Raw genomic sequence first — 24,306 nt, forward strand, 5'->3', positions numbered from 1 at the left:
AACAAGTCAGAAAAAGGTTTCAAATAAGAGTATAGAAAAAGATTGCATGTTGGTCATCCAATGTAGCTAACTGCTGAGGCGTTCATCTCCAGAAAGATGGGTACCAGGTGATAAATTTTCCCATTCAGCCATGGCAACTTATGAAACATGAAGCGCAGAAGCACTAATGGAGAGAGTACTCCCACCTACGTGATAGACCTTTCTAAGTATCAATGAGACTTTAACTGACATCCAAATGTGATGAATTTAGCAGTAATAAATTAAATAGTTATTTCAACTAAATTGTTCATTCCTTTGCATAAGCGAGCTACAGGGATTATTTTAGGAGCATATTCATTTCCTTTTCCATCAAACCCTCCTCTTTTAGTTAGTTCTAAGCTGCCAACATTTCTTTCCTCTGCCCAGATTGTGTATAACATTTTCCCCCCATTGGCAGTTCAGGTGGTCTACCTATTGTATCTCTCTCTCTCTCTCTCTCTCTCTCTCTCTCTCTCTCTCTCTCTCTCTCTCTCTCTCTCTCTCTCTCTCTCTCCTTCCCTCCCTCCTTCTCTTCCTTTCTCTCAATAGGTAGATAGATATACATATATGTATATCCATATATATGTATATATATATCCCTTTCTCCATATAGATGTGTATATGTGTGTATGTATGTATATAAATGTATGTTTACATATACACTATATATAGATATAGAGGTTAAGTATACATCTATCTATAGACAGTTATGCTTGATAAACCACAGGAGTTAGGGGCACAGCACTCCACAATCTGAAAAATCCTCATAAAATTTTTTAGCCTTTCCTTCATATCAGAGAAGAAGTCTGAATTTTTTCTTTTTCTTTTATGGTATATTTACAGAATTAAAAGATAAAATACTTTGGTATTATGGAATACTGTATGCATATTTTACCCATCTCTGAATTTCAAAGCTTTTTTTGTGTCATATTCTGGCCTTCACACATCACCTACAACTTCCACAAAACTCCAAAAAAATTTCACATCTAATTTCTTATGCCTGTGATATACTGAAACCACAATGAGGAAAGTCACAATGTGGAAGGGCTAACTGTATAGAATAGATATTTATATAGCTACATAACCATAGCTGAACAGGATAGATATCTATAGATAGATAGATAGATAGATAGATAGATAGATAGATAGATAGATAGATAGATAGATAGATAGATAGACCAGTATATAGATAGATGGATAGATAAATAGATGGATGAATAGATAAACCAATGATAAATATATACATATGTGTCTGTCCACATGAAATTTCCCACAGGTTCACAGACTGCATTCAAGACCACATCTTGGCTCTTTGGTTTCTTATAAAAGGAACCCCAGCATAACACAATCCCTCATAGCATATGAAACACTATGAAAAGAAGAAAATACACACTTTCCAAAGTCTAGAAGCAAAGAGAGTGGTGTCCCCCAAAAGTCTATGTACCTGTTGACATTGCTACATGCTTTTTAAGTGGAAACAGAAACCTAGAAAAGTGGATGAGAAGAAGGGAGAACAAGGGCTGATTTGAAATTCTTTCCAGGGAGTTTAAAGCACACACTGCCGTTTTCTTTGTGGTCAAAACCAAAAGAGTCGTTGCTCTAACTGTTTGATTTCCAAACCTGCTTCCATCCCTGAGGCCTCTCTGGGAGCTCAAGACCTGCAAATCAACACAACATTTAATTAACTGCACATTAAAATTTCCATCTTTCAAAGAAGGGAATTAGAGACAGTTACACTACTGAAGCATTCATTATTGGAAAAATATATTCCAACGTGTCTTGAGTTCGTGGTGGTCTTTTGCTATTCTGGGTGATTGCTGGCCTGATTAACAGAGCTCCATCTCTGAGTTGGGCTATTTTCTATAAATCTGGTCTAATACTGTGATGCTATTTACATTTAGACCATGGTTTTCTGATACCCCTCCTTGTATGTCTCCTGTCATATAGGATGTCAGGAATTTAGGGAGGAGGGGGAAGGAGGAAGAGGAGACCCAGAATCAGGATTTCTTTTGTATAGGGAGATGCCAGTATGGAAAATCCCTCCTCATGCACCTCAGCAATTCTTCTGTATCTTGTACAGAACCATTAGATCTACCAATCCACTAGAACTTACAATTTGCTCCTCAGTGGAGGAAATTCCAAGCCTAGAGTAACCTGCCTTTTCTCTCACACTCCACCTGGACAAAAATCACAGTTCCTTGATGCATAAATGTTTACAAGGCTCTTTACCAACCACATTCCCTTTGATGATCATAGTCTTACTATCTTATAAAGTTACCGAGGCAGTGAGAATGACTTTACCATAATAATGACTTTACCATGGTCATATAACCAGTTTATTGAAAGGGTAATACTAGAACTCATATCTTTGGGACTTATAAGCTAACTGTCTCTCCACTCTACCACAATGGTTTTACCTTAACCTTGAAAAAAAGAAATCTGTATTTTGTGGTTGTTGTCTTTCATTCTTGAAGAGGACCAAAATGACATCACTATTGTTAGAGTCAAGTTACCATGTGGTTGACTGTGGCTGATCAGACCAATACGAGTTTAGACCACAAGTCAGGCATAGATAATCCATGTGAACATTTGGGGTGGATTCTCTAAATCTGTACATCTCACATTTCTTTAGTGCTACTTAGACATACTTCCCTGACCAGGGATCGAACCCAGGCTGTGGTGATGCAAGCGCCAAATCCTAACCACCAGACCACCATGGAACTTAGTCAAATAAACCTGAGTTAAGTATAATGATAGCAAAAGTGGCAACAATTGTCATTTATATGGCATTTTCACATATATGATATACATGTAGTATGACACAGTGGACTGAGTGTTAGGCTTGGAATGAGAAAGGCCTGGGCCCAAATCTTGTCTTTGTAACTTACTGTCTGTGACGTTGAGTTACTTAGCCTTTCTAAGACTCATTTTTCTTATCTGTTAAGTTACTAGTAGTGGCTAGATGTCCAAAAAGATCCCTTTCGGTTCTAAATCTATGGTCCTATAGCATCTACTAGTTGGGACCTTAAGGAAGTCACTTAAGTTAGCATTTATCTAGCACTTTAAGGATGGCAAAGTATTTTACATTAGATTATCTCATTTGATTCACACAACAGTTCTATAAGGCTAGGGGAGCTAGATGGTACCATGGAACAAGCACCAGGCCTGGAGTCAAGAAAACCTGAGTTCAAAATGGCCTTATACTTGACCCTGGAAAAGTCGCTTAACCTTGTATGCCTCAGCCATCTGTAAAGTGAGCTGGAGAAGGAAATGGCAAACTACTCCAGTATCTTTGCCAAGAAAACCCCAAAAGGGGTCCCAAGAGTTAGATATGACTGAACAACAAGGTGCTATTATTGTGCCAGTTTTACAGGAGAAGAAATTGAGTCTGAGAGATATTAAATGACTTGCCCAGGGTCACACAGCTAAGTCTCTAAGGTGAAATTTCCTGATTCCAAGATTCACTGATCCACTAGAAGTTATGGTTTGTTCCTCAGTGGAGGAAGTTCCAAACCAGAGTAACTTGCCTTTTCCCTCCCACATCACCTGTACAAAAAAACATCAATTTCTTGATGCATTAAGGTTTACAAAGCTCCTTACATGTCGTGTTGCCTTTGATGATCATCGATGTAGGATCAATTTGACTTTAGGAAACAAAGAATAAGTATGAAAAGAGGAATGAATATATTGGTCAAGTTCTATCTGGCTTATCATCACAAAAAGGTTTGAATGTCCAAGATCCTTAGCAACTTGCTGATTCATGCTTTGTATGTCTATACATACAAAGGAGCATAGAGGAAGACAGGTGGTGTAGTGGTTAGAATTGATGGACCTGAAGGTAGAATTGAGTTCAAATCTGCCCTAAAACATTTATTGTTGTAGAAGTCTGGGCAAATCACTTAACCTATCTATGCCTGTCTCATTTTCCTCATCTGTAAAATGGAATAATAAAAGCACTTCCTTCACAGAGGGCTTTTGTGAGGACCAAATAGTATATATGTAAAGAATTTAGCACACTACCTGATAACATGGTGGACCCTTGTTAAATGCTTGTTTCCTTCCTTCCTGTGCTCACAAGAGGAAGGAAGCATGGTATATGGGAGAGAAAGTTAGCCTTAGAACTAAGATTCAAGTCCTGACTGATACATGCTAGGAACATCACTGGCCTCTTAGTACCTTAAGTAAATCTCTAAGACTCAAAGCTGCAGAAAAGAGACCAATCTACATAAATGAAAGGTCTTTCCCCATCCGAGAATTCCCTACCTCAATGAAGTTGCTGGTCTAATGGCTATGCCTATGCACTCAAACCAATCTCCCTGTTGAGAAGGATTAGACAGTCCAAAAAAAAAAAAGGGATGTATTTGAGTCAGTAAAAAGGATACCAACCTGCAAGAACAGACACCAGACTGGGTCACTAGATAAGGACCTTGGACAAGTCATAAAATCCTTCCAATCCTCTTTTTCTTCACCCATAAATTGGATTTAGAGCAAATAATCTATAAAAGTTACTTTTTACTCTAAAATCCTATCATTTTACTTGAATCAAAATGCTAATCACACATCTAATAACATTTATTAGTTCTACTACCCATTTTACTCATCATTCCATGCTTTGTATTACTCAATGTCTCATCTATCAGTAACAACTATATCATAACCTTGTGTATCTGGAACATAACTGAGACAAAGAAGTAAAGAAAAAAGGTCTCTGAATGGCTAGAATAAATGTCTCATAGCCCATAAATTAAAACTTTCTTCACAGGCAAGTGTCTCCACCCTCTATTTGAGTCTATCTACTTTTATTTTACCCCATAATTTTAATAATCTTTGTTTCTATTATTTTCAAACTTACAGAAGATCAGAAGTAGTGAATTTAAACTGGAAAGGATTCTTGCAGGCAGATCACTTCCTACAACAAGATAAGTGAGCTGACAACCTGAGTTCAAAGGGGAAAAAATGAACATAAATAGCAAACAAAAAAATCTCAAAATACATAGTGGCACAAGATTATTTAATGTAAGACTAGAAAACAACCCTACCCATCTTTAATTGACCCTAAGACACTCAGAAATTTACTTGCTGTGTGGTCCTAAGCATATCATTTAACTTCCCTCAGTTTCCCCATCTATAAAATGGAGATGTGTGATGGCAAGAATAGGATCTTTTGCTGTTTTTGTTTTAGTATAATCAAGTGCAGAAAGTCCCAATCCAGAAACTGAGACTAGAGAGGAGTAAACAGAAGCAAGTGTTGAAAACAATGAAGAAATACTACAGATTGGGGGATGCCAAGAGGTAAACCCAAGTGAGTAACTCCACATGTCCAAGCAGAGCTCAGAGGAAAGAATGACTTGCTCACAAGAACTCCAAAAGCTTTTAGAAGAAATGAAGCAAGATCTATGAAGTGTCATTGAAAATAAAATAAAGAACTGTTATTTGGAAGAGGGATTAAACTTCTTGATGGCCCCAGAAAAGAAGAATTAGCAGAAATTGAGTGAAAATTGCAGAGAGGTAAATTTGGTTTTAATATGCAATAAGAAAAAACTTCACAAAACTAAAACAATCCCATATTTCGTCAGACTTGCTCTAGATGTAATGGTTTCTCCCTCACTGGAAATCTTCAAGCAAAGGTTAGATGAATACTTATGAGATATGAGGTAAAAGAAATTTGTGTAGTCAGGTAGAGGTTGGACTACTTGGTCTCCAAGGCCCCTTCCAACTCTGACATTCTGTGAGTCTGCTATGATATTCATAACATTAACCATGAGCTATTACTACTTGTATACTTTTAGAATTCATGGTATCATCAGTATGAATACTCCATCTACCACCCCAGAAACTGAAATTATGTGATATATCAATAGGCAAAGCTCCTGTGATAGTGGTGGCTTGAGGAATTCTTGTCTTCAATAAAGCAGATTGTGACCCACCTGTTACTTTGTACGTAATTCTTGGGAGTGACTGAAAACACAAAGTCAAGTGACTTCCCTATTGTCACACAGCTAAAAAGTGTCAGGAATAATAATTGAACCCTTCTTGTTCTTCCTGTCTCTAAACTTTGAATTCCATGCCCTTTTCATGCCACATCTATTCTATAATGTTATGAGAAAAATAAAGTTATGTTTTACATACCCTAAGAAGTCAGGGAGACTTGTAAAATATTTGAATAAGATTTCCACCCCAAAACCTTAAAATAAGAAGAACTTTGGGTGCTTAGAGAGGTAAACATCTCAAGTATATAGAAAATCTAGGGATCCAGAACAATGCATTCCCCAAAACTTCTAGGCAACAGAGGATTTACCATATGGTTCTTGTGTGCTTAGTTAGATTATATAAATAGAGGGTAGAAACTGTAGATTACTATAGAAAGTATATCATCTCCCTTGATACCCCCCATAATGCCTAGTAAAATAGTTGGCACGTAGCAATCTCTTCAATGTATTGGTTGACTGACTAAAAGTAATATATTTATGTAGAAGCAACTAATTCCATTCATGAGGGAAAATATATCAAAACTTGCTAACTTATAGACAAAAGGAACCCATTGATTGACATATATAAATATGTACACATACATACATACGTACGTACATACATACACATGTGTGTGTGTATTGGTGCGGGGGCATAATTCAACAGGTTGCTGTGGTATCATGTAGACCCAGGTATAAACCCAGGCCAACTGACCTATTTTCCCTAATGGTCCTGGCTACAATATTTAAACACTCTCAAGTTCCAGCTTCTCTTAACCACGTCTCTTTCTTTTCATGCCCACTTCAGTCCTCTTGTTGATGCTGAACATGTATTTATACGGTAACACTGGAGCACAAGAGAATTCTAGGTTTTCATCCACTATTCCTTTAAATTAGTTATTTATAGTCTTTGGATTTTCTTAGTCCTGTGGTGTCATGGTAAGGAACTGAAAATATTCAGTTTCTTACATCTTTTTTTTCCCCTTGAAGTAGCCAGTTTTTTTTTTTTTCATTCTATGTTCGAGGAGACAGCCTTACCACAAAAATGCCAGTAAGAAGGACACACTCATCAGATACTGAGGCTCATGTGGCTGGCTTTGGATCATTTAATTTATGCCATGTCTTGTAATATTTCCTGAGGAAAAGAGAATTGTGCAACTGCAGACTGCTCAGCTACTTAGTTCACCTACCCAGGGGAAAAGTTTGAATTTGGGAATTATAGGAATAAGTGGAGATCCCAATAAGTTCCATTAGGAACAAACCCATATTTTTACTGAATAGCTCCTACTGGCATAGAGTATGCCTTTTTTATTTGTGTTTTTTAGCCAATCAATTCACAATTACTTACAGAGACAAAAGCTATACACCAGCAGCTGCTTGCTATATGTTGTAAGCCTTTAAGGAGTTTACAATCTAGTTGGGCAGACAAGATGAAAAATGACAAAACAGTCAACACTCAAAGGAGGTAAAGGGTAAATATTCAAAGATGCAGCACTAGTCATGGTAAGAATTACTTGTTGACTTTTCCTACTGCAAAACAAAAGGACATTTCCTTCCCCATTAAACAGATGAGACAACTGAGGTGAAAAGTTAGCCCATGTGAAAATGGAATCCCATAGTTCACTCATCCTTGGTAATGGTATGATTGAACCCAAACTAGATAGATGACCAACTGCTTTCCACTGCTGGGAAACTGGTCTTTTCTATATGTTGCTTTTTTGCCTAGCCCGAGATTTAATGTGTATCACCATAGAACAATTTCAAGTGTCAATGAGAACAGACAATATTTCAATATTCCTTGAGAATATGCTTCAAAGGTTTCAGTTCCTTTAAAGAATGTTTCATTTCAGCTTTATTTTGACGTGGCAGGAAAGTTTTGCATGCCTCTTCCCATCCGCTGCTATGACAGCTGTATTTAATGAGTGCAAAATGATCAGAAAAACATTCTTTGCTGTGGTTTGCCAGTTGATGACAGGGGAGAGGTGATACTGTAAAAAAAGCAGTGAGGTCATCCGCACATCTGCTCCGGCTGTCTTTCCGTACCACTGGCTTTACCAGGGATGCTCAGTGCAGGGACAGAAAGTGAAAAGAACCTGTAGATCTGTATGAAGCAGTCCTTCTCCCTGAAATAGCTAAGGAGTACACCCAATTTATCATCTCTGCAAATGATTCTTAATTTTTGTGTAACATATCTCTCTTACAGTCTGGTGAAGCCTATGGACCCCTGCTCAGAAAATACTTTTACATGCACAAAGTAAAATGCATAGGATTACAAAGAAAGCGAATTATATTGAAAAGCAGTTATCAAAATATTTTTTAAAACAAGTTCATGGACTCAAGGCTTAAGAGATCCTAATATACAGATTGTTGCTACTGCTAATGCTGCTGGAAGTTGTGTTTTTTGGTGCCTTCCCCACTACACCCTGCATCCCCATCTTAATAAAGAAAGACTTTGCAGTTTGGTTTCTGCAGTTCATCTGTAATGCCTAAAATTAACTCAGATCCATGGACAGAAGAGATACAAGGTACAACTACAAGCAGAAAATCTGAGTGGGAAAGGATTTCTGAAGTCACTAAAAATCCAGTCCATATTTTCAAAGAAATTCCCTCTGCCACATTCATGCCAACTAGGTACCCAGAATTTACTTGAGAACCTATAGTAAGAGAGAAGCCACTACCATTTGAGCAAACCCACTTTACAGTACTTCTAAACTTTGGGTCATTTTCCCTTCTATCAAACCTAAATTTTTCTTTTTGCAACTCTGTCCCATTGCTTCTAATTTTGCTTTCTAGAATTCAGCTGTCCAAGTAAGAGTACTTAAAATGCTTGAAGACCTCTGTCATGGCCCCCACCTGGGTTTTCTCTCTCTAAATCAAATATCAACACTTCCTTCAAGTGAAATGAAATGGGGACCATTCATTGTTCAATCCAAAGGTTGCCTTCCTTTGGATACTTTTCAGGCTATCAACAAGGACAAGGGCTTGACCTGTGATTTCATGGGTATAGCGAACTTCTGAGTGAGAAAACTTCCCCTCACCAATATAGATTGACACTTTCTCTGCAACTTGAAATTTCTTAGATCACTGAAAGATAAAGTTTTTTTTCCTAGAATCACACAGCGACTATGTGTAAGAAGCAGGACTGGAACCCAGATCTTCCTAGCTCCAAGGACACCTCTCTATTCCATGCTGTTTCTCTACATCATACCAAAAATGTGGCACCCAGAACTGAATATAATATTCTTATGTGGTCTAGCCATAGCAGAACACAAAAATACTATCATATCCTTGGTCCTGGATGGCTATCTGGAGGTATAAACCCTGGAATGGGAAAATTTAAATCCTACTTTTAAACATACAGAGTCAAAATATAAACTATGAATATGTGACTTCCAAAAATATTCCAGCTCTTATGGACTCAATTTGCCATTCTATATAGAGGACTATGTCTGCATAGTATCAGAGCAACCTAATGGAAACTGAAAAACGTAATCAAATCATATCAAAACAAGGTTCAACTTTGGAAATATTAAGCAAATGAATTTTTATATGATGTTACTATTTAAAGAGTCAATTTCAGTGGGAGTGTTGCCTATAAAAGGCATCACAATCATAGGTTACAAAACCATAGGAGTACAGATTTAGAACTTAAGGGGTCTTAGAAATTAACTAATCCAACTCCTTCATAATTTTATAGATGAAGAAATGGATACCCAGAGAGTTTAAGGGATTTACTCAGTGACATATAGAAAGTATGTGGCAGAATCAAGAATTGAACCCAGGTCCTCTGACTCCAAACCCAACTTTTTCATTATACTATTGCTGCATCTTTTCCTGATATTACTTTATAAGACTTTTATAACAATTTCTTCTCTCTCTCTCTCCCTCTCTCTCTCTCTCTCTCTCTCTCTCTCTCTCTCTCTCTCTCTCTCTCTCTCTCTCTCTCCCTCTCTCTCTCTCTCTCTCCCTCTTTCTCTCTCTCTCTCTCCTTCCCTCCTTCCTTTCCCCCATCTTCAGTCTACACTTTCTTGTTCATCATTTTAAAATGCCAGCATTTCCAATCTACTATCATTTTGCAGTCACAAGACAGCAAGAATGAATTGTCACACTGAACCATGATAGCAATTTACTCTTGAGGAAAAAATTCTGTGAGTATTGAAAAGCTTACTCTAAGTTATATTTGCTTAATTTATGTTTCTGCTAACAAATAATTAGGTCAGCAATTAATTTTAAAATGCAAATGTGCAATGAGTCTTACTATTTTGTTTTGTTTTAAATACTCTTTGTCTTCAGTTTTACTTGTGTTAAAGTCTTAATGGATTTAGTTTGGCAAAGGAATGAAATTATGGTTCCTAATGCTTTATTTACTTGATTGAGTTGGACTTTTTATCAAATATTGACTGCAAATGTTTGCTCAAGATCAAATACAGGAGAATTTAATGGGAAAAACTGAGTAGTACAGAATCATCATTTTTCAGCGTCTTATGAAATAATTTATCTGTAATGATGAATCTGTGACAAAGACAAGAGGCTGGCAACAACGAACTAAAACTAAGTTTCAAATGCCCATCTCTGTAGACTGGTTGTTACTTTCTAACTTCAAAGAAAGAAAGGTGTGTGTGTGTGTGTGTGTGTGTGTGTGTTTACATATTTGTAAATCCTTGTGTATGCATATGTAATGCATTTAGTGCAATATATTACATATAGGTAACCTATAATGTATATATATAATATATGTACTTTGTATGTATATATACAGATATGCATGTAAATGTGTCATTTGTGTACACATATGTGATGTGTTCACATGTATATACATATGTGTATGTGCATATTTACATAAAAGCGTATTTACATAAGTGCTCTTTCTTTTAAGTTTTGTGTAAAAATTCTTAATGGATTTGGTTTTACAAAGGAAAGAAATTATATTTTCTAATGCTTTTTCTACTTAATTGAGTTAGTCTTTTTTTTTTTATCACATATTGACATTTTCTGCCCATGTTGGGCAAAAAAGTTAAAATTCCCTCATGCGACTGAATACTTAATGATATTTCACTGATACCACACTGGACCTCATTTGGTGTTGTAGCCACATACTGTAGACCCAAATTTGTTTTTGTTCCTTCACCTAAGTACTTAAAGACAAGTTTTTAACCTGAACAATCTAGATAATTGCATCAATTCTCTACTTCATTTTATGACACAGGCTTTGATTCAAGGAAAGGTAGAAATCAGTGTTTTCAATGTTAAAGTATTAGTCATGTCAAAAAAGTTTGAATTTTATTTTTGTTTATTTGTTTTTATAGCTACAACAAAGTGAAATATCTTTGCTTGTAAGCAGATAACAAAATTATCTATAGGCACAAGAGAAAAAATGCCAAGAAAAATTATAATGAAAATTGAACCCCAAGAGAAGTTTTCAAAAAATAAATACATGTAATAACATTGTGTCTGACGAACAAAGTTCTGAAAGCTGCTTTGTTTTTCAAATATTAATACAAAAGCACAGTTTCAAAGAAAGACTCCCTTGTTTGGTCCCTAAGTCTGCGCCTTCAGCAGGACCAAGACAAGAGAATGTTCTGAAGAGTGACTGACATGGGCACATTCCAGCAAGAGGTGGAGTTATGCAAGTTCTGTCTTCCTTGTCATTATGTGTCCCTCTTCTACGTTAGGCAGGAATCTACTGTAACCACCTCTAACCTCACTAGCACTACCACAGACCTTCAACCCAGAGGGCTAAGTGCGAACGTCACCAGAAAAGTAAACAAGGGAATTTTATCTATTCACTTAATGACTCAGGCAGGAAACATCAACATAACTGAAGGAATTGAAGGGTTTGGAATTGGATGATCTCTACATTTGAAACTTGTACCTCCATGAGACCCAAGAACCCTAAATATGATAATCAAGTTTTAAGAACAGGGTAGATCAGGCAACTATATTTTAAAAAATTATTATTTCCTTCTCATCTTTCAGTTAAAAACATTGCTGTCAAAGTTTTGTTCTTTCCTTGCTTTTCTAAACTTAAGGATGGTCCATCTCTCTGGGACTCAACTGCTAATCTCTTAGAAGTCAAATTAATAGCTCTACAGAGTTTCTATAATGAAATTGAATTAAGTGAAGTTGTTTATTCAATTCAGTCAGGTCCACATGCACAAGACAGAATAACTTTTCTAATACAAGTGTCAAATATTTGTGTGTCAAACAGCAGACCAGACTGGGTATGTCTTATTTGTTTGAGGGCTAATCTATGGAAAGGGCACTTTGGTGGTACAGTGGATAGAAGGCTGGTCCTGGAGTCAGGGAGATTCATCTTTGTCGGTTCAAATTTGTCACTTGACCCTGTCTGCCTCAGTTTCCTCATCTATAAAATGAGTTGGACAAAGAAATGGTGAACCATTCCAGTATTTTTGCCAAGAAAACTCCAAATGGGATTTAAAAAAAAAGAATCAGATACAAATAAACAACACCAATAACAACAAAATTTGAGACAACCTAAACCATTTGTGAGTATAGACACAAGCATTTTCAGCTACCTACCTGGGTGATCGATAGGTACCACTAAGTTACTTCTCTTCTAATTACGAATTCCTCTCATGTGTCCACATACTTCAGCCCAGAGATGACAGGAATATTTGAACTTCAAAAAAAGGCAGAATCGCAATAAAAATTTTATTGCCTAGTCAACCCAATTTATGAAGCCTGATTATCTCTTTCTGTCTCAGGAGGGGACTACCTGAAGTTTCCCCCTGATGTTCTCACTTACAACCAAACTTGCAGAATAATAGCTTCCACTTACACAAGTCTTTCAGAATGATTTCAGACATTATCCATTTGGTCCTCACAGCAAGCCTGTGACTAAGTAGTATGCAACGCAAGTATCCATATCCTCATTCTACAAAGGAGACTGGGGCTCAGAGTGACATGTCTAAAGTCACATGGCTAGTACATAGTAAAGCAGGGATTCCTTTTCTAGTCCTCTGATTCCAAACCCCAGGTTCTTTCTACACACTACTCTTCCCCCCATCTCTGTAAAAGGACCAAAATAAGAGAGAATGAACATCTGCCACGAAAGAATTGCATATACCTTGAAGTGATCCTAACTCTCACCTTCCAGCATTTTCCAAGTCCCTGAATAGAACTTTTGCAAAGAAAAAATTCTGTAGCTGTGCTTCTGAATGCTCTGTCCAAATTTAGACAGTTTATACTCTTTTTCAGACCGCATGGCTTATGAAATACATAGATCTAGATGATAGAAGGTAGAGAAAGCAAATCACCATATATTTCTTTATGGAGTAAAATAATATTGCTACTAACATCTCAAAAAACTTTTAAATTATACCCCAGTCTATTCCTTCTTATATGTGAATCCCTAAGAAAAATTACCTTAAATTCAAAACACTCTGTGGGTCACTGCCACTCAAAACCATAGTTCATGAGCCACCTCCATTGTATTTCCTTTTACCAGCCAGTCTGTTGCCCAAACAAAAGATATTTCATCAAACAGAAGAACAAAGAACAAAAAATGACAACTTTCATGCATCCATTGGGTATATTCTCCCACAAGTTCTTACACCAACAGTGGGGAAGTATACACATGTTGGACTGCCATATCAGGCATCATGCCACATCATGCATGAAGATAGACGGAGCATACATGAAGAACCAATGAAAGTCAGAGACTGTGAATGAAGATACACACACCAAGAATCAACACGATCAAGGCATACATCTAGAGGCTGTTGGTTTTGCTGTTCATCCTTCATTTTTGAAGAAGACCAATGATATCGTAGGGTGATGTCTTGACTTTTGACTGAATTGGACTTAAGCGAGGCAGAGTTGCACAAACTCATTGGCCCCACTCTCTTCCAGAGTCATTAAAGTCCAGTGACAAGGCAAAAGTCAAGATGACTAGCAATGACCCAGGATGCAGCATATGACTTTGGTGTCCTCAACGTCTGACTAAGCTCTAAGCACATCACAGGACCTGCTTCAGCTGCCTTCATAGATGTCAGTTGTTGAATGGTAAAAATGGAAGTCCACTGTAAAATATGGTTTGTGAAAGACTGCCTGTTCCCTATTAATACCATTATTCAAGATGCCTTCAATGATGAAAGAATCATATATTATCTGATCATGAGATCACTCTCATATAAATGTTGTATATCTAGGAAAGTAACCATATGTCTCTGTAGTCGTTGATGTTCTCTCGGTCATCATTTTTAACAATGATAGGTTCATGATTTGTTCCATGCCTTTGGTATGTAATCAGCCTTCAGATATCTTCTGAATCAATTTGGCAGGTCCTTCCCAGTTATGTCTCCATGTATGTTGGCCCAAACTGACTATTTTTCCTGATTTTATTATCCTTACTATCATTTATGCCTCCTTTATTAGGACTTCTAAGACCATGTCTCAACCCAGTCTTTCACTGTGCTGAAAGAAGAACCCTGGGCTTTCCCCTTGGTGTTACTGTTGTCCTTTCTCCTGCTATATGACTAAGCTGTTTGGGCACTTTGGTTTCTATCTGGTCTACCTTTTTTCTCCTGAGAGCTTCCACAACATTATGGCCATAGTTTTGTGCGGACCTGGTCTGGACGAAGGAGCTTGTAGCTAGTTCACTTCTATTTTCTGTGATCATTTTGTATGTCATTATATTTACTGGGGTGTTTTATGAGATTTAAACTTCTCTACATGATGACTTCTTAAACTTTTTCCACCTGTGACCCCTTCAGTACTTCTTAAACTGTGGGTCACAACACTTTTATATCACCAATTTTCCATGATTGCCATAAGTTTTTTTATGTGAAAAATGATAGAATCTTACTAAATTAAGTCTAAGGGTGCTTCTAGTTCTAAATCTATGGTCTTACTTTTCCTTTTGAGTTTAATTTATTTTCTTTTCTTTTAGATTGGGTCTCTACATCTCATCCAAGGTAAAGTACAGAATCCACTTACAGGATCAATTCTACCACCATCTAGCACAGAAGTTTTGACCTTCTCCATTTCTGGTCTAGGCCAGTTTGCCCTTCAGGTGACCTAGTGTCTCTGCTTTCCATCCAATCCTGGAGACTCACCATATTGATAGAGAAATTAGTGCAGATATCTACCTGGCATAGCCCACTGTAGTTCAGAATTTCTGAGCTCAAAATCTGCCAGCTTCAGCTTCCCCTTGGTAGTTGGGATTACAGGCATGTGCACCATACCCAACTGTAGCTAATTTTAGAGAAACAACTAAGAATACTAACGGCAGTGTTCTCAAAAAAGCTTTCATTTATGTCCTCAGCAATTAGCACGTAGTAAGTGCTTAATAAATGTTCATTGATAGATTGATTAATTTATGAGTAAGTAAACCAAAATTAAGTATTTAGAGATAGGTCTCAGAAGAAATACCTTTGTTAACCAGTAGTTGAAAAGCAGCATGGGCCATAAATAAAGGTAAAGTTTACACTATTATATCATTGCTGAATAAATGAAAAGTACAATGAGTCTATGTTCAAGAACTAGGCACTCTTTGATATATTAAAAGTCTCTTAAAGCAAACCAGAGTATTAAAGATTAAAAAAAACACCTACATTTATGTAGGAAATTAGAAATGCTCCAAAAGAGCACCAACTCCTAAGAGAATCAACTATTTGGTTGGCAATCTTCCAGATACATTTTAAACTAGCTAGGAATTGGAGCAGCATTCCATATTCTACATTCCATTTTTTGAGGGATGCAAAAGTACAAATGCTTTAGGTGATGCTAAATCATTCATTACATACTTACCAAGGTCTCACAGTAGTGTTTACTAATGGCTAGGAATCAAGCCTTGCTAAAAATAGAATGAAAATGTTAAAGAAAGATAAATCACTTGATATGATACCAAGATACTATTTTTTATAAGGAATTCTGAGTACGCACCATAACTTTGAATTATTAAAACCAGGATTTTTAAATATCAGTGCAGAGACAGTACTACTTTGCCCTGAAAAAAAATGAGAGTTTTAGGCCAACGCTTATTTATATTCTTTGACATTAATGAAAGGGAAAAGCTTTTGATCCTAAAAATGTTAGCTTCTCAAAAGAGAAAGGTAGGATAAGATCCAATAGCCAATTTACCTAAATAGAAAATGTCCAAAACTGAATTTTGCCTTTTTTTCAACCACCTTTCATGCACCTCCAATAGAAGGCATTATGTAAATTTTCCCTTTTATACATGTCATTTTCATTAATTCCACTGTGATATATAACTAACGACAGTTAAGTGTAATTATGAACAGTAGTTTAAAATATAATTGTGGGGAGGCAGCATTCATAGTGACTCGGCATTTGCTTTTTGTTTTTCTCTTACCCTTTGCCCTCATAGTGCTTCACCACAGACTGTAGACTTTCTACATCACAGATATTGGAAAGGACAAAGTGTTTTTCATGTTTTATGTTCTTTCATTTTTGTTCCATGTTATTTTTCTTTGCTTGTGATCTAATTCTTTGGGCATTTCTCTCTGTATGGAATCGATTACATTTATAAATATCCCATAGATAAAATGGTCACAACTTTTATAGTGTAGCTTGCCTTCAAAAAAAATTTGATCCTACCAAATGTTTCATTGGCCAAAGTATTATTATTTATTTCACTTTAATCAATACCAGAGTGTGTGTTACTCTTAGGACCTGCAAGTCCAAGACACAAATAAGCACGGTTTTTTGTCTAACAGGGAGAACAAGTTTGATACCAAAGTATCTTTCACCAAGAAGCATTTTGTGATAGAGGCGAAGTAGCAGACCAAAACGCTTTCTTCTTGAATTAGTTTTTCACTAATATCTGTCCAGTACACTGTTGTCTTTTTAGAGTTTGTGTTTTCATTCAGCAACCAAAACAGAAGAGATTTTTTTTTATTTTAATATTCTGAAGAGCTAAAGAATAAATGTCTGAGTCTTACAAATGTGAAAATCTAATAAAAAGTGCCTTCCTTTGGAAAATACATTTTAGTTGGGCATGGCAGCATTGTCTGTAATCCTGGCTACTGGGGAGACTAAAGCTGATGGATTGTTTGAGTTTAGAAGTTCTGAGAGGCAGTAAGCCTAAACCCTCTAGGCTGTCCACACTAAATCTGGCACCAACACAATGAGTCCCATGGGTGGAGAGAAGGCAGTAAGGTCAAGACACGGTACCTAAGGAGGAAAGTGCACAGAGCTAAGTCAGAAATGGAGCAGATCAAGGCTTCCATACCTATCAGTATGTGTGGCCACTACACTTCAGCCTGAAGGTGAGATAAGGAGACTCTCAAAAGAAAGGGGAAAGCAAAAGAAAATACATACATGTGATTTAAGTTGCAGAGACATTGCAGGTCAGACTTCTAAAATGCTTGAGATGAAAGTGTTAAGAATGCTGTAGGAAGGCAGAATCCCTGGTCCTTTTGTTTTAGTCTTTCATTGCTAGTAATTTATCACTGAGTAACTGCACAGAAAAGGAGGGGTTTCCAGGGTGCATGTGAAGGTTGGTGTAGAATGAGTTATTTGGATTATTTTTGAGAATAGAAGAAAAACAGGAAAGAATTAAAATGACTTTTAAAGGGGAAGAATAGTCACTAATGCATCAGACAAAGAAGTAGGAGGTAGACCATAAGAGAACAATGTAAGACCTTAGGTTAGAGAGACATTAAAGAATAATAGAATGGCTGATTAAATTCTCACCTTTGAATTCAGTAGTGATATCAATGAAAACTGAGAATGTAAAATGAATCAGAATTTTAAAAACTAAAGTCAAGGAGATCTTGAAATGACATAAAGGATAAAGAAACTTTAAAGCAACAGGTCAAGGGAAAAATTGGAAAATGGAAAACCTTTTGACATGGAGAAAAAGAAGTTAAATAAGAAATCAAGTAATAGGGGAAGCAAAGTGATAGAACTGAAGATTTGGAAGCAATGTCTCAAATTGGTGAGCAACAGGGATAGGGATCGTCTATTTGAAAGAGATGGTCAAGGAGGAAACAATGGCTGAAGATGTTGGGGAGAGATTTCTTGACAGATTGTTCCAGTTTTCTCTTTGAAGTAATTAGTGAAGTTATAAGCAAAAGTTGAGGTCCCAAAATCCAGTCCTCTCCTAATTTTTTCTCCTACCACATTGGAAGACAAGAACTGCTAGAAATGACTGAGAAGCACCATTTTGTTAGTGTGCAGATGCAATCTATGTAAGACTCATTGTTAAAACATCTAGTGGTAAAACAGATGCACCATGTTTGTCACTATTTGGGCACACATCTTTAATGGAAAAACACAGAGTCTGTGTCTCTGAGTTTGGAATTTTATGTTCATCTGAGTGCTATAAGCATAGAATTTATAGTAAGAAGTTACCTCAGAGATTATTTAGTAGATCCTTCCATTTTACAGATGAGGAAACCAAAGCATTAGAGTGGTTGATGGCTTATCCAAAGTTACATAAGTGGTAAGTAGAAGAGCTAAGCTTTTCTTTGTTTGTTAAACTCCTTGAGACATAGGAATAGCCCTTAGGAGCCTGTACACCAAAGGCATGAGATTCCCAGGCTATGTTTACCCAAGAATTGCCCTCCAAGTATGCTTTTCTATGCCCATAGCTTTTGTATGTGTTTTCACTAAAAAAATTATTGAGATCCTAGGAAAAACTTTTTTAATAGGATTGGTGAAAAATATATAGATGCTGAGCATTTGAACACGTAGCTTTCATCATTTTTAATCAAAGTGACACATATAATATGATTCAGTGGACAGAGAATTGAACTCAGAGAAAGACCTTGATTCAAATCATGTCTCAGACAAGAAGTAGCTGTATTACCAGAGAAGTCTATCTACCTCTCTGAGCCTCAGTTTCCTGATCTTCAGTTATAATAAAAACTATAAATCCTATTTTACAGGATTATTGAAAGGCTCAAATGAGATATTGTATGCAAAGTAATTTTCAAACCTAAAACTGATATACAAAAAAATCAGTTGTCACTATTTCACACACATACAATTAAGGAAAAAGTTCTCTTAATAAAAGAATTGATGAATACCAGAATAAACTGAATGAGGAGCATACATTATGCTTGTACTCACTTGGAAAGAAGTTTACCATGGTTATCTGCGCAAAGTGCCAAAATATATGATTGTACTCCAGTGCACAAAGGAAGAATTTAGTTGTATGAAATCATACAGACAAAAATAACCAATTAAAGGACTGGATTTTTCACTTCAGCTATTGTGACATCACCCAAAACATCATCATGGTTAGAATTGCTAGAGCCTTCAATAAGATAATCAAAATTATGTTTTGTATTTTGTGAAGGGTGGGGAGAAAAGTTTATTAAGGGCCTATTACCAAATACTGAGCTAAGTGATTTACAAATACTGTCTCATTTGATTAAGAGTTGCTAAATCAACTGTTCAGACCAAATCAATAAATTTTTTGGGTTGGTTCCTGTAAACATAGTCTCAATATGCCCTGCTTTGGACAGAGAGGTGAAGAGTGGGATAGTGACTTTTCAGAACATGCTCTCACAAGCTCAGTTTTTTTGAGACATCAATGGGACCCTAATGGCATGATAGCCCTCAAAAGTATCTTTGACCTATAGTCATCCTTCTACAGATAACATTTTTGTATTTTTTAGCACCTAGTCCAGGGCCTAATCTAAAATAGAGGCTTTTATTAAATTCATTTTAATCAAATAGTATAGTCATATGATTGATTCCAGACAAAAAATTTCATTCTGTCCCTATGAAAGAAAAAAGGGAAGATACCCTCTAGAACCAGTAATTATACTATCCCCGCCTCTATATAATTTTCATCATCATAGACAGTTTTAGCCAACCAATTATTTTCGTGGACAGGAGAATGTTGTCCACATTCTTAGTAAGTTTCCTGTCAGGCAGTAATCACACTGAGTTATTGTCACATTTAATATTCCCACCCCAGAAATGAAACCATGAGGTTCTTTTCCTCACAGATTGATTTTTTAACTAAGTAGAAGAGGTCATTCTTGCTTCATTTCTTACCTACCCTTAATCAATGAATGAGCATTGCCTCAGTCAAACTGAGACCTGGAAAAGACCTCAGCTTAAAAAGGCCAAGGTCTCCCAATGCATCCAGGGCCATCTCCAGTTGTCCTAATCTATGTCTTTCCATTGGGAGGAGAAAGTGAGGTTGATGACTTTGCACAGCCCTCCCTCACTCAAATCCTATCTACTTGCAAGTCTTGGCATCACCTTCCTACTATCATAAAGCAATGGCCAAAATCCTTCAGCTGCTTCCTGCCACCTTCTTCTTATACTAAATCAACAAGAGGTAGACAGAAGCATTAGCAAGTCAGTATAACTGCTTGCTTGTCAATGGCTGACTGAGCTTTCAATCAGTGTGGCCACCAATAACAAACTAGTGTGGCTCCTGTAGATAGCCTAGCCAGTCAATTATATTGGTGGACAGAAGCATAGAGGTGTTATCTTCCCCTCCTATCTTTCTATATGTCCCATAGTCATTTCTGGTATCCCTTTAATAAAAGAAAATTTCTTCCATAAGACCTTACTTACCAGCTTTATTAGAATGGGCATGTGAAGCTAGAGCCCTGCTTATTGTCTCTGGTATGTAATAAACAGTCACTTAATGAAAGGTTTGGAACAGAAAACAATAAGGAACAAATGGAGGCATCCAGCAAAAAGTGTATTGTAACAGTGAGATTTTTATTCCACAAATAGTGATTGAACGCCCATGATGAAGGAGCAGACAGAGATTAGTCATAAAAATTTGCTGTTGCATTAGACTACAGAAGACAAACACAAGTCTACTTCAAATTCAAACTGTACATCAGTATGCAGGTCTCAAATGCATTGATGAGTAAGGGGATGTCTACCCTAAGAGTTTGAGGACTTCTCCCAGTAGAATGTGTGGATAAGAACAATTTCTTCCAATGGTCATGAAGGCAGCCTAAGCAGGTTCTGTGAAGCACTTAGAGCTTGGTCAGATATTGAAGATGCCAAGATCATCCACTACATACTGGACCATTGCCAGTTGTTTTGCCACTGGACTTTGATGATTCCGGGAGAGAAAGTGAGGTTGACAATTTTATACAACTCTGCCTCACTTAAGTCTAATTCACAAGCAAGTCAAGACATCATCTGTGATGTCATTGGTTCCCTTTGAAAATGAAGGGTAAACAGTTAAGTGTTTTTAAGGTGAAGACAAAAGGCTTCACTTTATCCATTGTTTTACCATCTACCTGATGTTCCAGTTGTTGGAGTAAAATGCAAATTTACTTATAAGCAAGGTTGTACTGGAGCCAGCTCAAAAAAAAATCAACAAATGTTACAAATGGGGGAATTATGTTGTTGCTTTGTTGATTACCTAGACTTAAAAAATTATGAAACTTTAAAAGTCTGTCATGCATACTTTTTTTGGACACCCAGTTGGACACATCTACCAGCATATCCTTGCCTATAAGGATCAATGGAAACAAGTAGTTTACTATACAAATCACAGAATTTCTAAGTTAGAATCACAGAAATTATTTACTTCAATCCATACCAGAACAGACATCTTTATCCCTTTGTTTTTTATCCTCCCTCTACTTAAAGAATTCAAATGGGAGGAAAGAACATCTTCCAACCTAGATGACTGCCTAAACTTGGATCTCCCCAGTTTCTAGCATAGTACCTAGAACATAGCATGAACTTGATAAATGCTTGTTGAATTGAATCATGTGGAATGAACCATGTCAGTGTTGTTGCCAATCTACAAATCTCAGACTGTTGGAAGTATAGTGGGGACAGTGTGAAGAAGGACACAGAAAATTAGCAATATTGGTAGAGTTTTGAATTGGCAGAACTGTTTTAGAAAGCAATTTGGTATATTATGCTAGAAAAGTGACTAAATTGTTCATACTATTTGACCCAGAAAACTACCTCTTGCCTTCTACACCAAGACCAGAGACAGGAGAAGATGACATCTGATGACATATATACATGTGTGTGTATATATATGGAGCACTTTTTGATGTAACAAGAAAAAAATTTAAAGTAAAATAGCTTGGGGAATGTCAGAAAAAATATAGTTTATGAATATAACAAATAAGGGTAGATGGTAGTCAAAGAAACTCAGCAAAAATTCTACGAACTGATGCAAGATAAAGAGAAGAACAGCTAAAGATAATAATAATGATATACAATGAACACAACAATTTAAAGGACATCAAGACTCGGATCAATGCAAAGACCACTCATGGTTACATAGAATGGACATATCTCCCTCCTTTTGGTAAAGAGGAAGGCAATGAACCACAGATGTAGAATGAGACTAATGCCATTGAGCATGGTCATGTTATTGGTTTGTTAGGTTTAACTATATTCTTTATTTAAGGAAGGATTCTGTTGGGTATGGGGGAATGGGAATATGATAGTAGTCTTCTTAAACAGCGTAAACAAAACTTTTCAAAAGGGGAGCAAATATTGAATGTATTTGAATGCCTTGGATTTTTTCTTTTTTATTTAATTTAAAAAATTTCTCCCCATTCTACCTCTGCACATTGAAAAGAAAAAGAAAAGAAAAGGAGAGCAGAGGAGAGGAGAGTGGAGGGGAAGAGAAAAGAGAGAAAGGAAAAAGGGGAGGAGGAGAGAAAAGGGAAGAAGAGAGGAGAAAACTTTTAACAATATATGTCAAACAAAAAAATATTGAACATTGGCTATATCCAAAAAGTATATTTCATCTTCAATCGGAGCTCATCATATCTCTCTCAGGAGATAGCATACTTCATTGTGAATGCCCCAGAATCAGCATTATGCAACTCACTGATCAGAAGTTCTTACTTCTTTTAAGTTTTTTGTCTTCATAATGTTACGAATATTCTTTAAATTTTTCTCTTGGTTCTGCTTGCTTCACTCCTCATCAATTCATACAAGTTTCCAAAAATATCTCTAAAACTTTCCCCTTCATCATTTCTCACAGTACAGTACTTCAGTACATTTATACACCATAATTTATTCAACAATTACCTATACGATGGAAAATATCTTAGTTTCTAGTCCTTTGCTGCAACAAAAGAGTTTTTATAAATATTTTATACTTTTGGATTCTTTCCTTTTGCTTTTATCTTTTTTGAGGTGTAGCCCAAGGAGTAGAGTCACTGAGTCAACGACTTCACAGTTTAGTAGTTTTTTGGTCATCATTGCACATCTCTTTCTGGATTGACTGGCCTAAATCACAATTTCACCAACAGTGCCCATTAATATGTGCCCATGTTCCTGTAACCCCTCAAAAAATTGTCATTTTCCATTTTTGTCACCTTTGCCAATCTGATGGGTATAAAGTAAAATCTCAAAATTGCTTTAATTTTAATTTCTCTAATTATTAGTGAAAGAGCATCTTTTAATATGGCTGTTGCAGCTTGTTTTTTTTTTCTTCTTAAAAATCTCATCATATCCTCTGACCATTTATCTATAAGAGATTGGCTCATTATCCTATAAATTTAATTAATATCCCTAAATATCTTAGGAGACTCTATCAGAAAAAATTACTGGAGAATTTCTTCCCAGTTATCCATTTCCTTTCTAATTTTAGCTGCGTTGGTTTTTCTTATTTGAAAAAGCTTCTAAATTTTATGTAACCAAAATTGTTTATTTTACTTTCCTAATCCTCTTTATCCTTTGTCCAATCATGAAATTTTTCCCTAACCATAGAACTAAAATATAATTTCTTTCACATTCCTTTAATTTGTTAGTGACATCATTCTTTATGTGTAAGTTATGTATCCAGTTGGAGCTTATCGTAGTATATAGTATGAGATACTAGACTGTACCTAATTTCTGTTAGATTGTTTCCAGTTTAACCAGAAGTTTTTGTCAAATACTGAAATATTACCCCAGCAACTGGGATCTTTGGATTTATTAAACACTAGGGTACTGTATTCATTTGCATGTGTAGGTGTTGTATACTTAATATATTCTCCTAATAGACATTCTTTATCGAGTGCCAAATTTTTCTAATTATTATTGTTTTGATGAATGGTTTGAAATTTGATACTGCTGAACATTCTTCCTTATTTCTCTTGAAATGATTGTCTATTTATTCCTATGGATGAATCTTTAAAATAGTTTTTCTAACTCCACAAAATAATCCTTTGGTTGTTCAAATAGTATGGCACTTAATTGGTAAATTAATTTAGATAATATTGTCATTTTATTATATTGACTCCACCTTAGCAATCAATTAGCAGTCAATATTCTTCCAGTTATAAAGATTTCTATTTGTTTTAAAGAGAGTTTATATAGTGTCTTGGAGGGTGGACCACCAAGTATTTTATACATTCTATAGTTACTTTGAATGGAATTTTTC

General features: G+C 36.2%; 1 long non-coding RNA gene across 1 annotated transcript; it reads right to left on the reverse strand.

Annotated features, from left to right (window-relative positions):
* Nucleotides 1-1,202: 1,202 nt before the first annotated feature.
* LOC140511180 (uncharacterized) lies at nucleotides 1,203-19,120 on the reverse strand. Its single transcript, XR_011969458.1, has 3 exons — nucleotides 19,047-19,120; nucleotides 4,871-4,954; nucleotides 1,203-1,676 (listed from the first exon to the last, which is right to left on the reverse strand). It is a non-coding gene; the product is annotated as an uncharacterized lncRNA (long non-coding RNA).
* Between the last annotated feature and the right edge of the window lie 5,186 nt (nucleotides 19,121-24,306).

This window comes from Notamacropus eugenii, chromosome 6, assembly GCF_028372415.1.
Source record: "Notamacropus eugenii isolate mMacEug1 chromosome 6, mMacEug1.pri_v2, whole genome shotgun sequence".
Lineage (NCBI taxonomy): Eukaryota > Metazoa > Chordata > Mammalia > Diprotodontia > Macropodidae > Notamacropus > Notamacropus eugenii.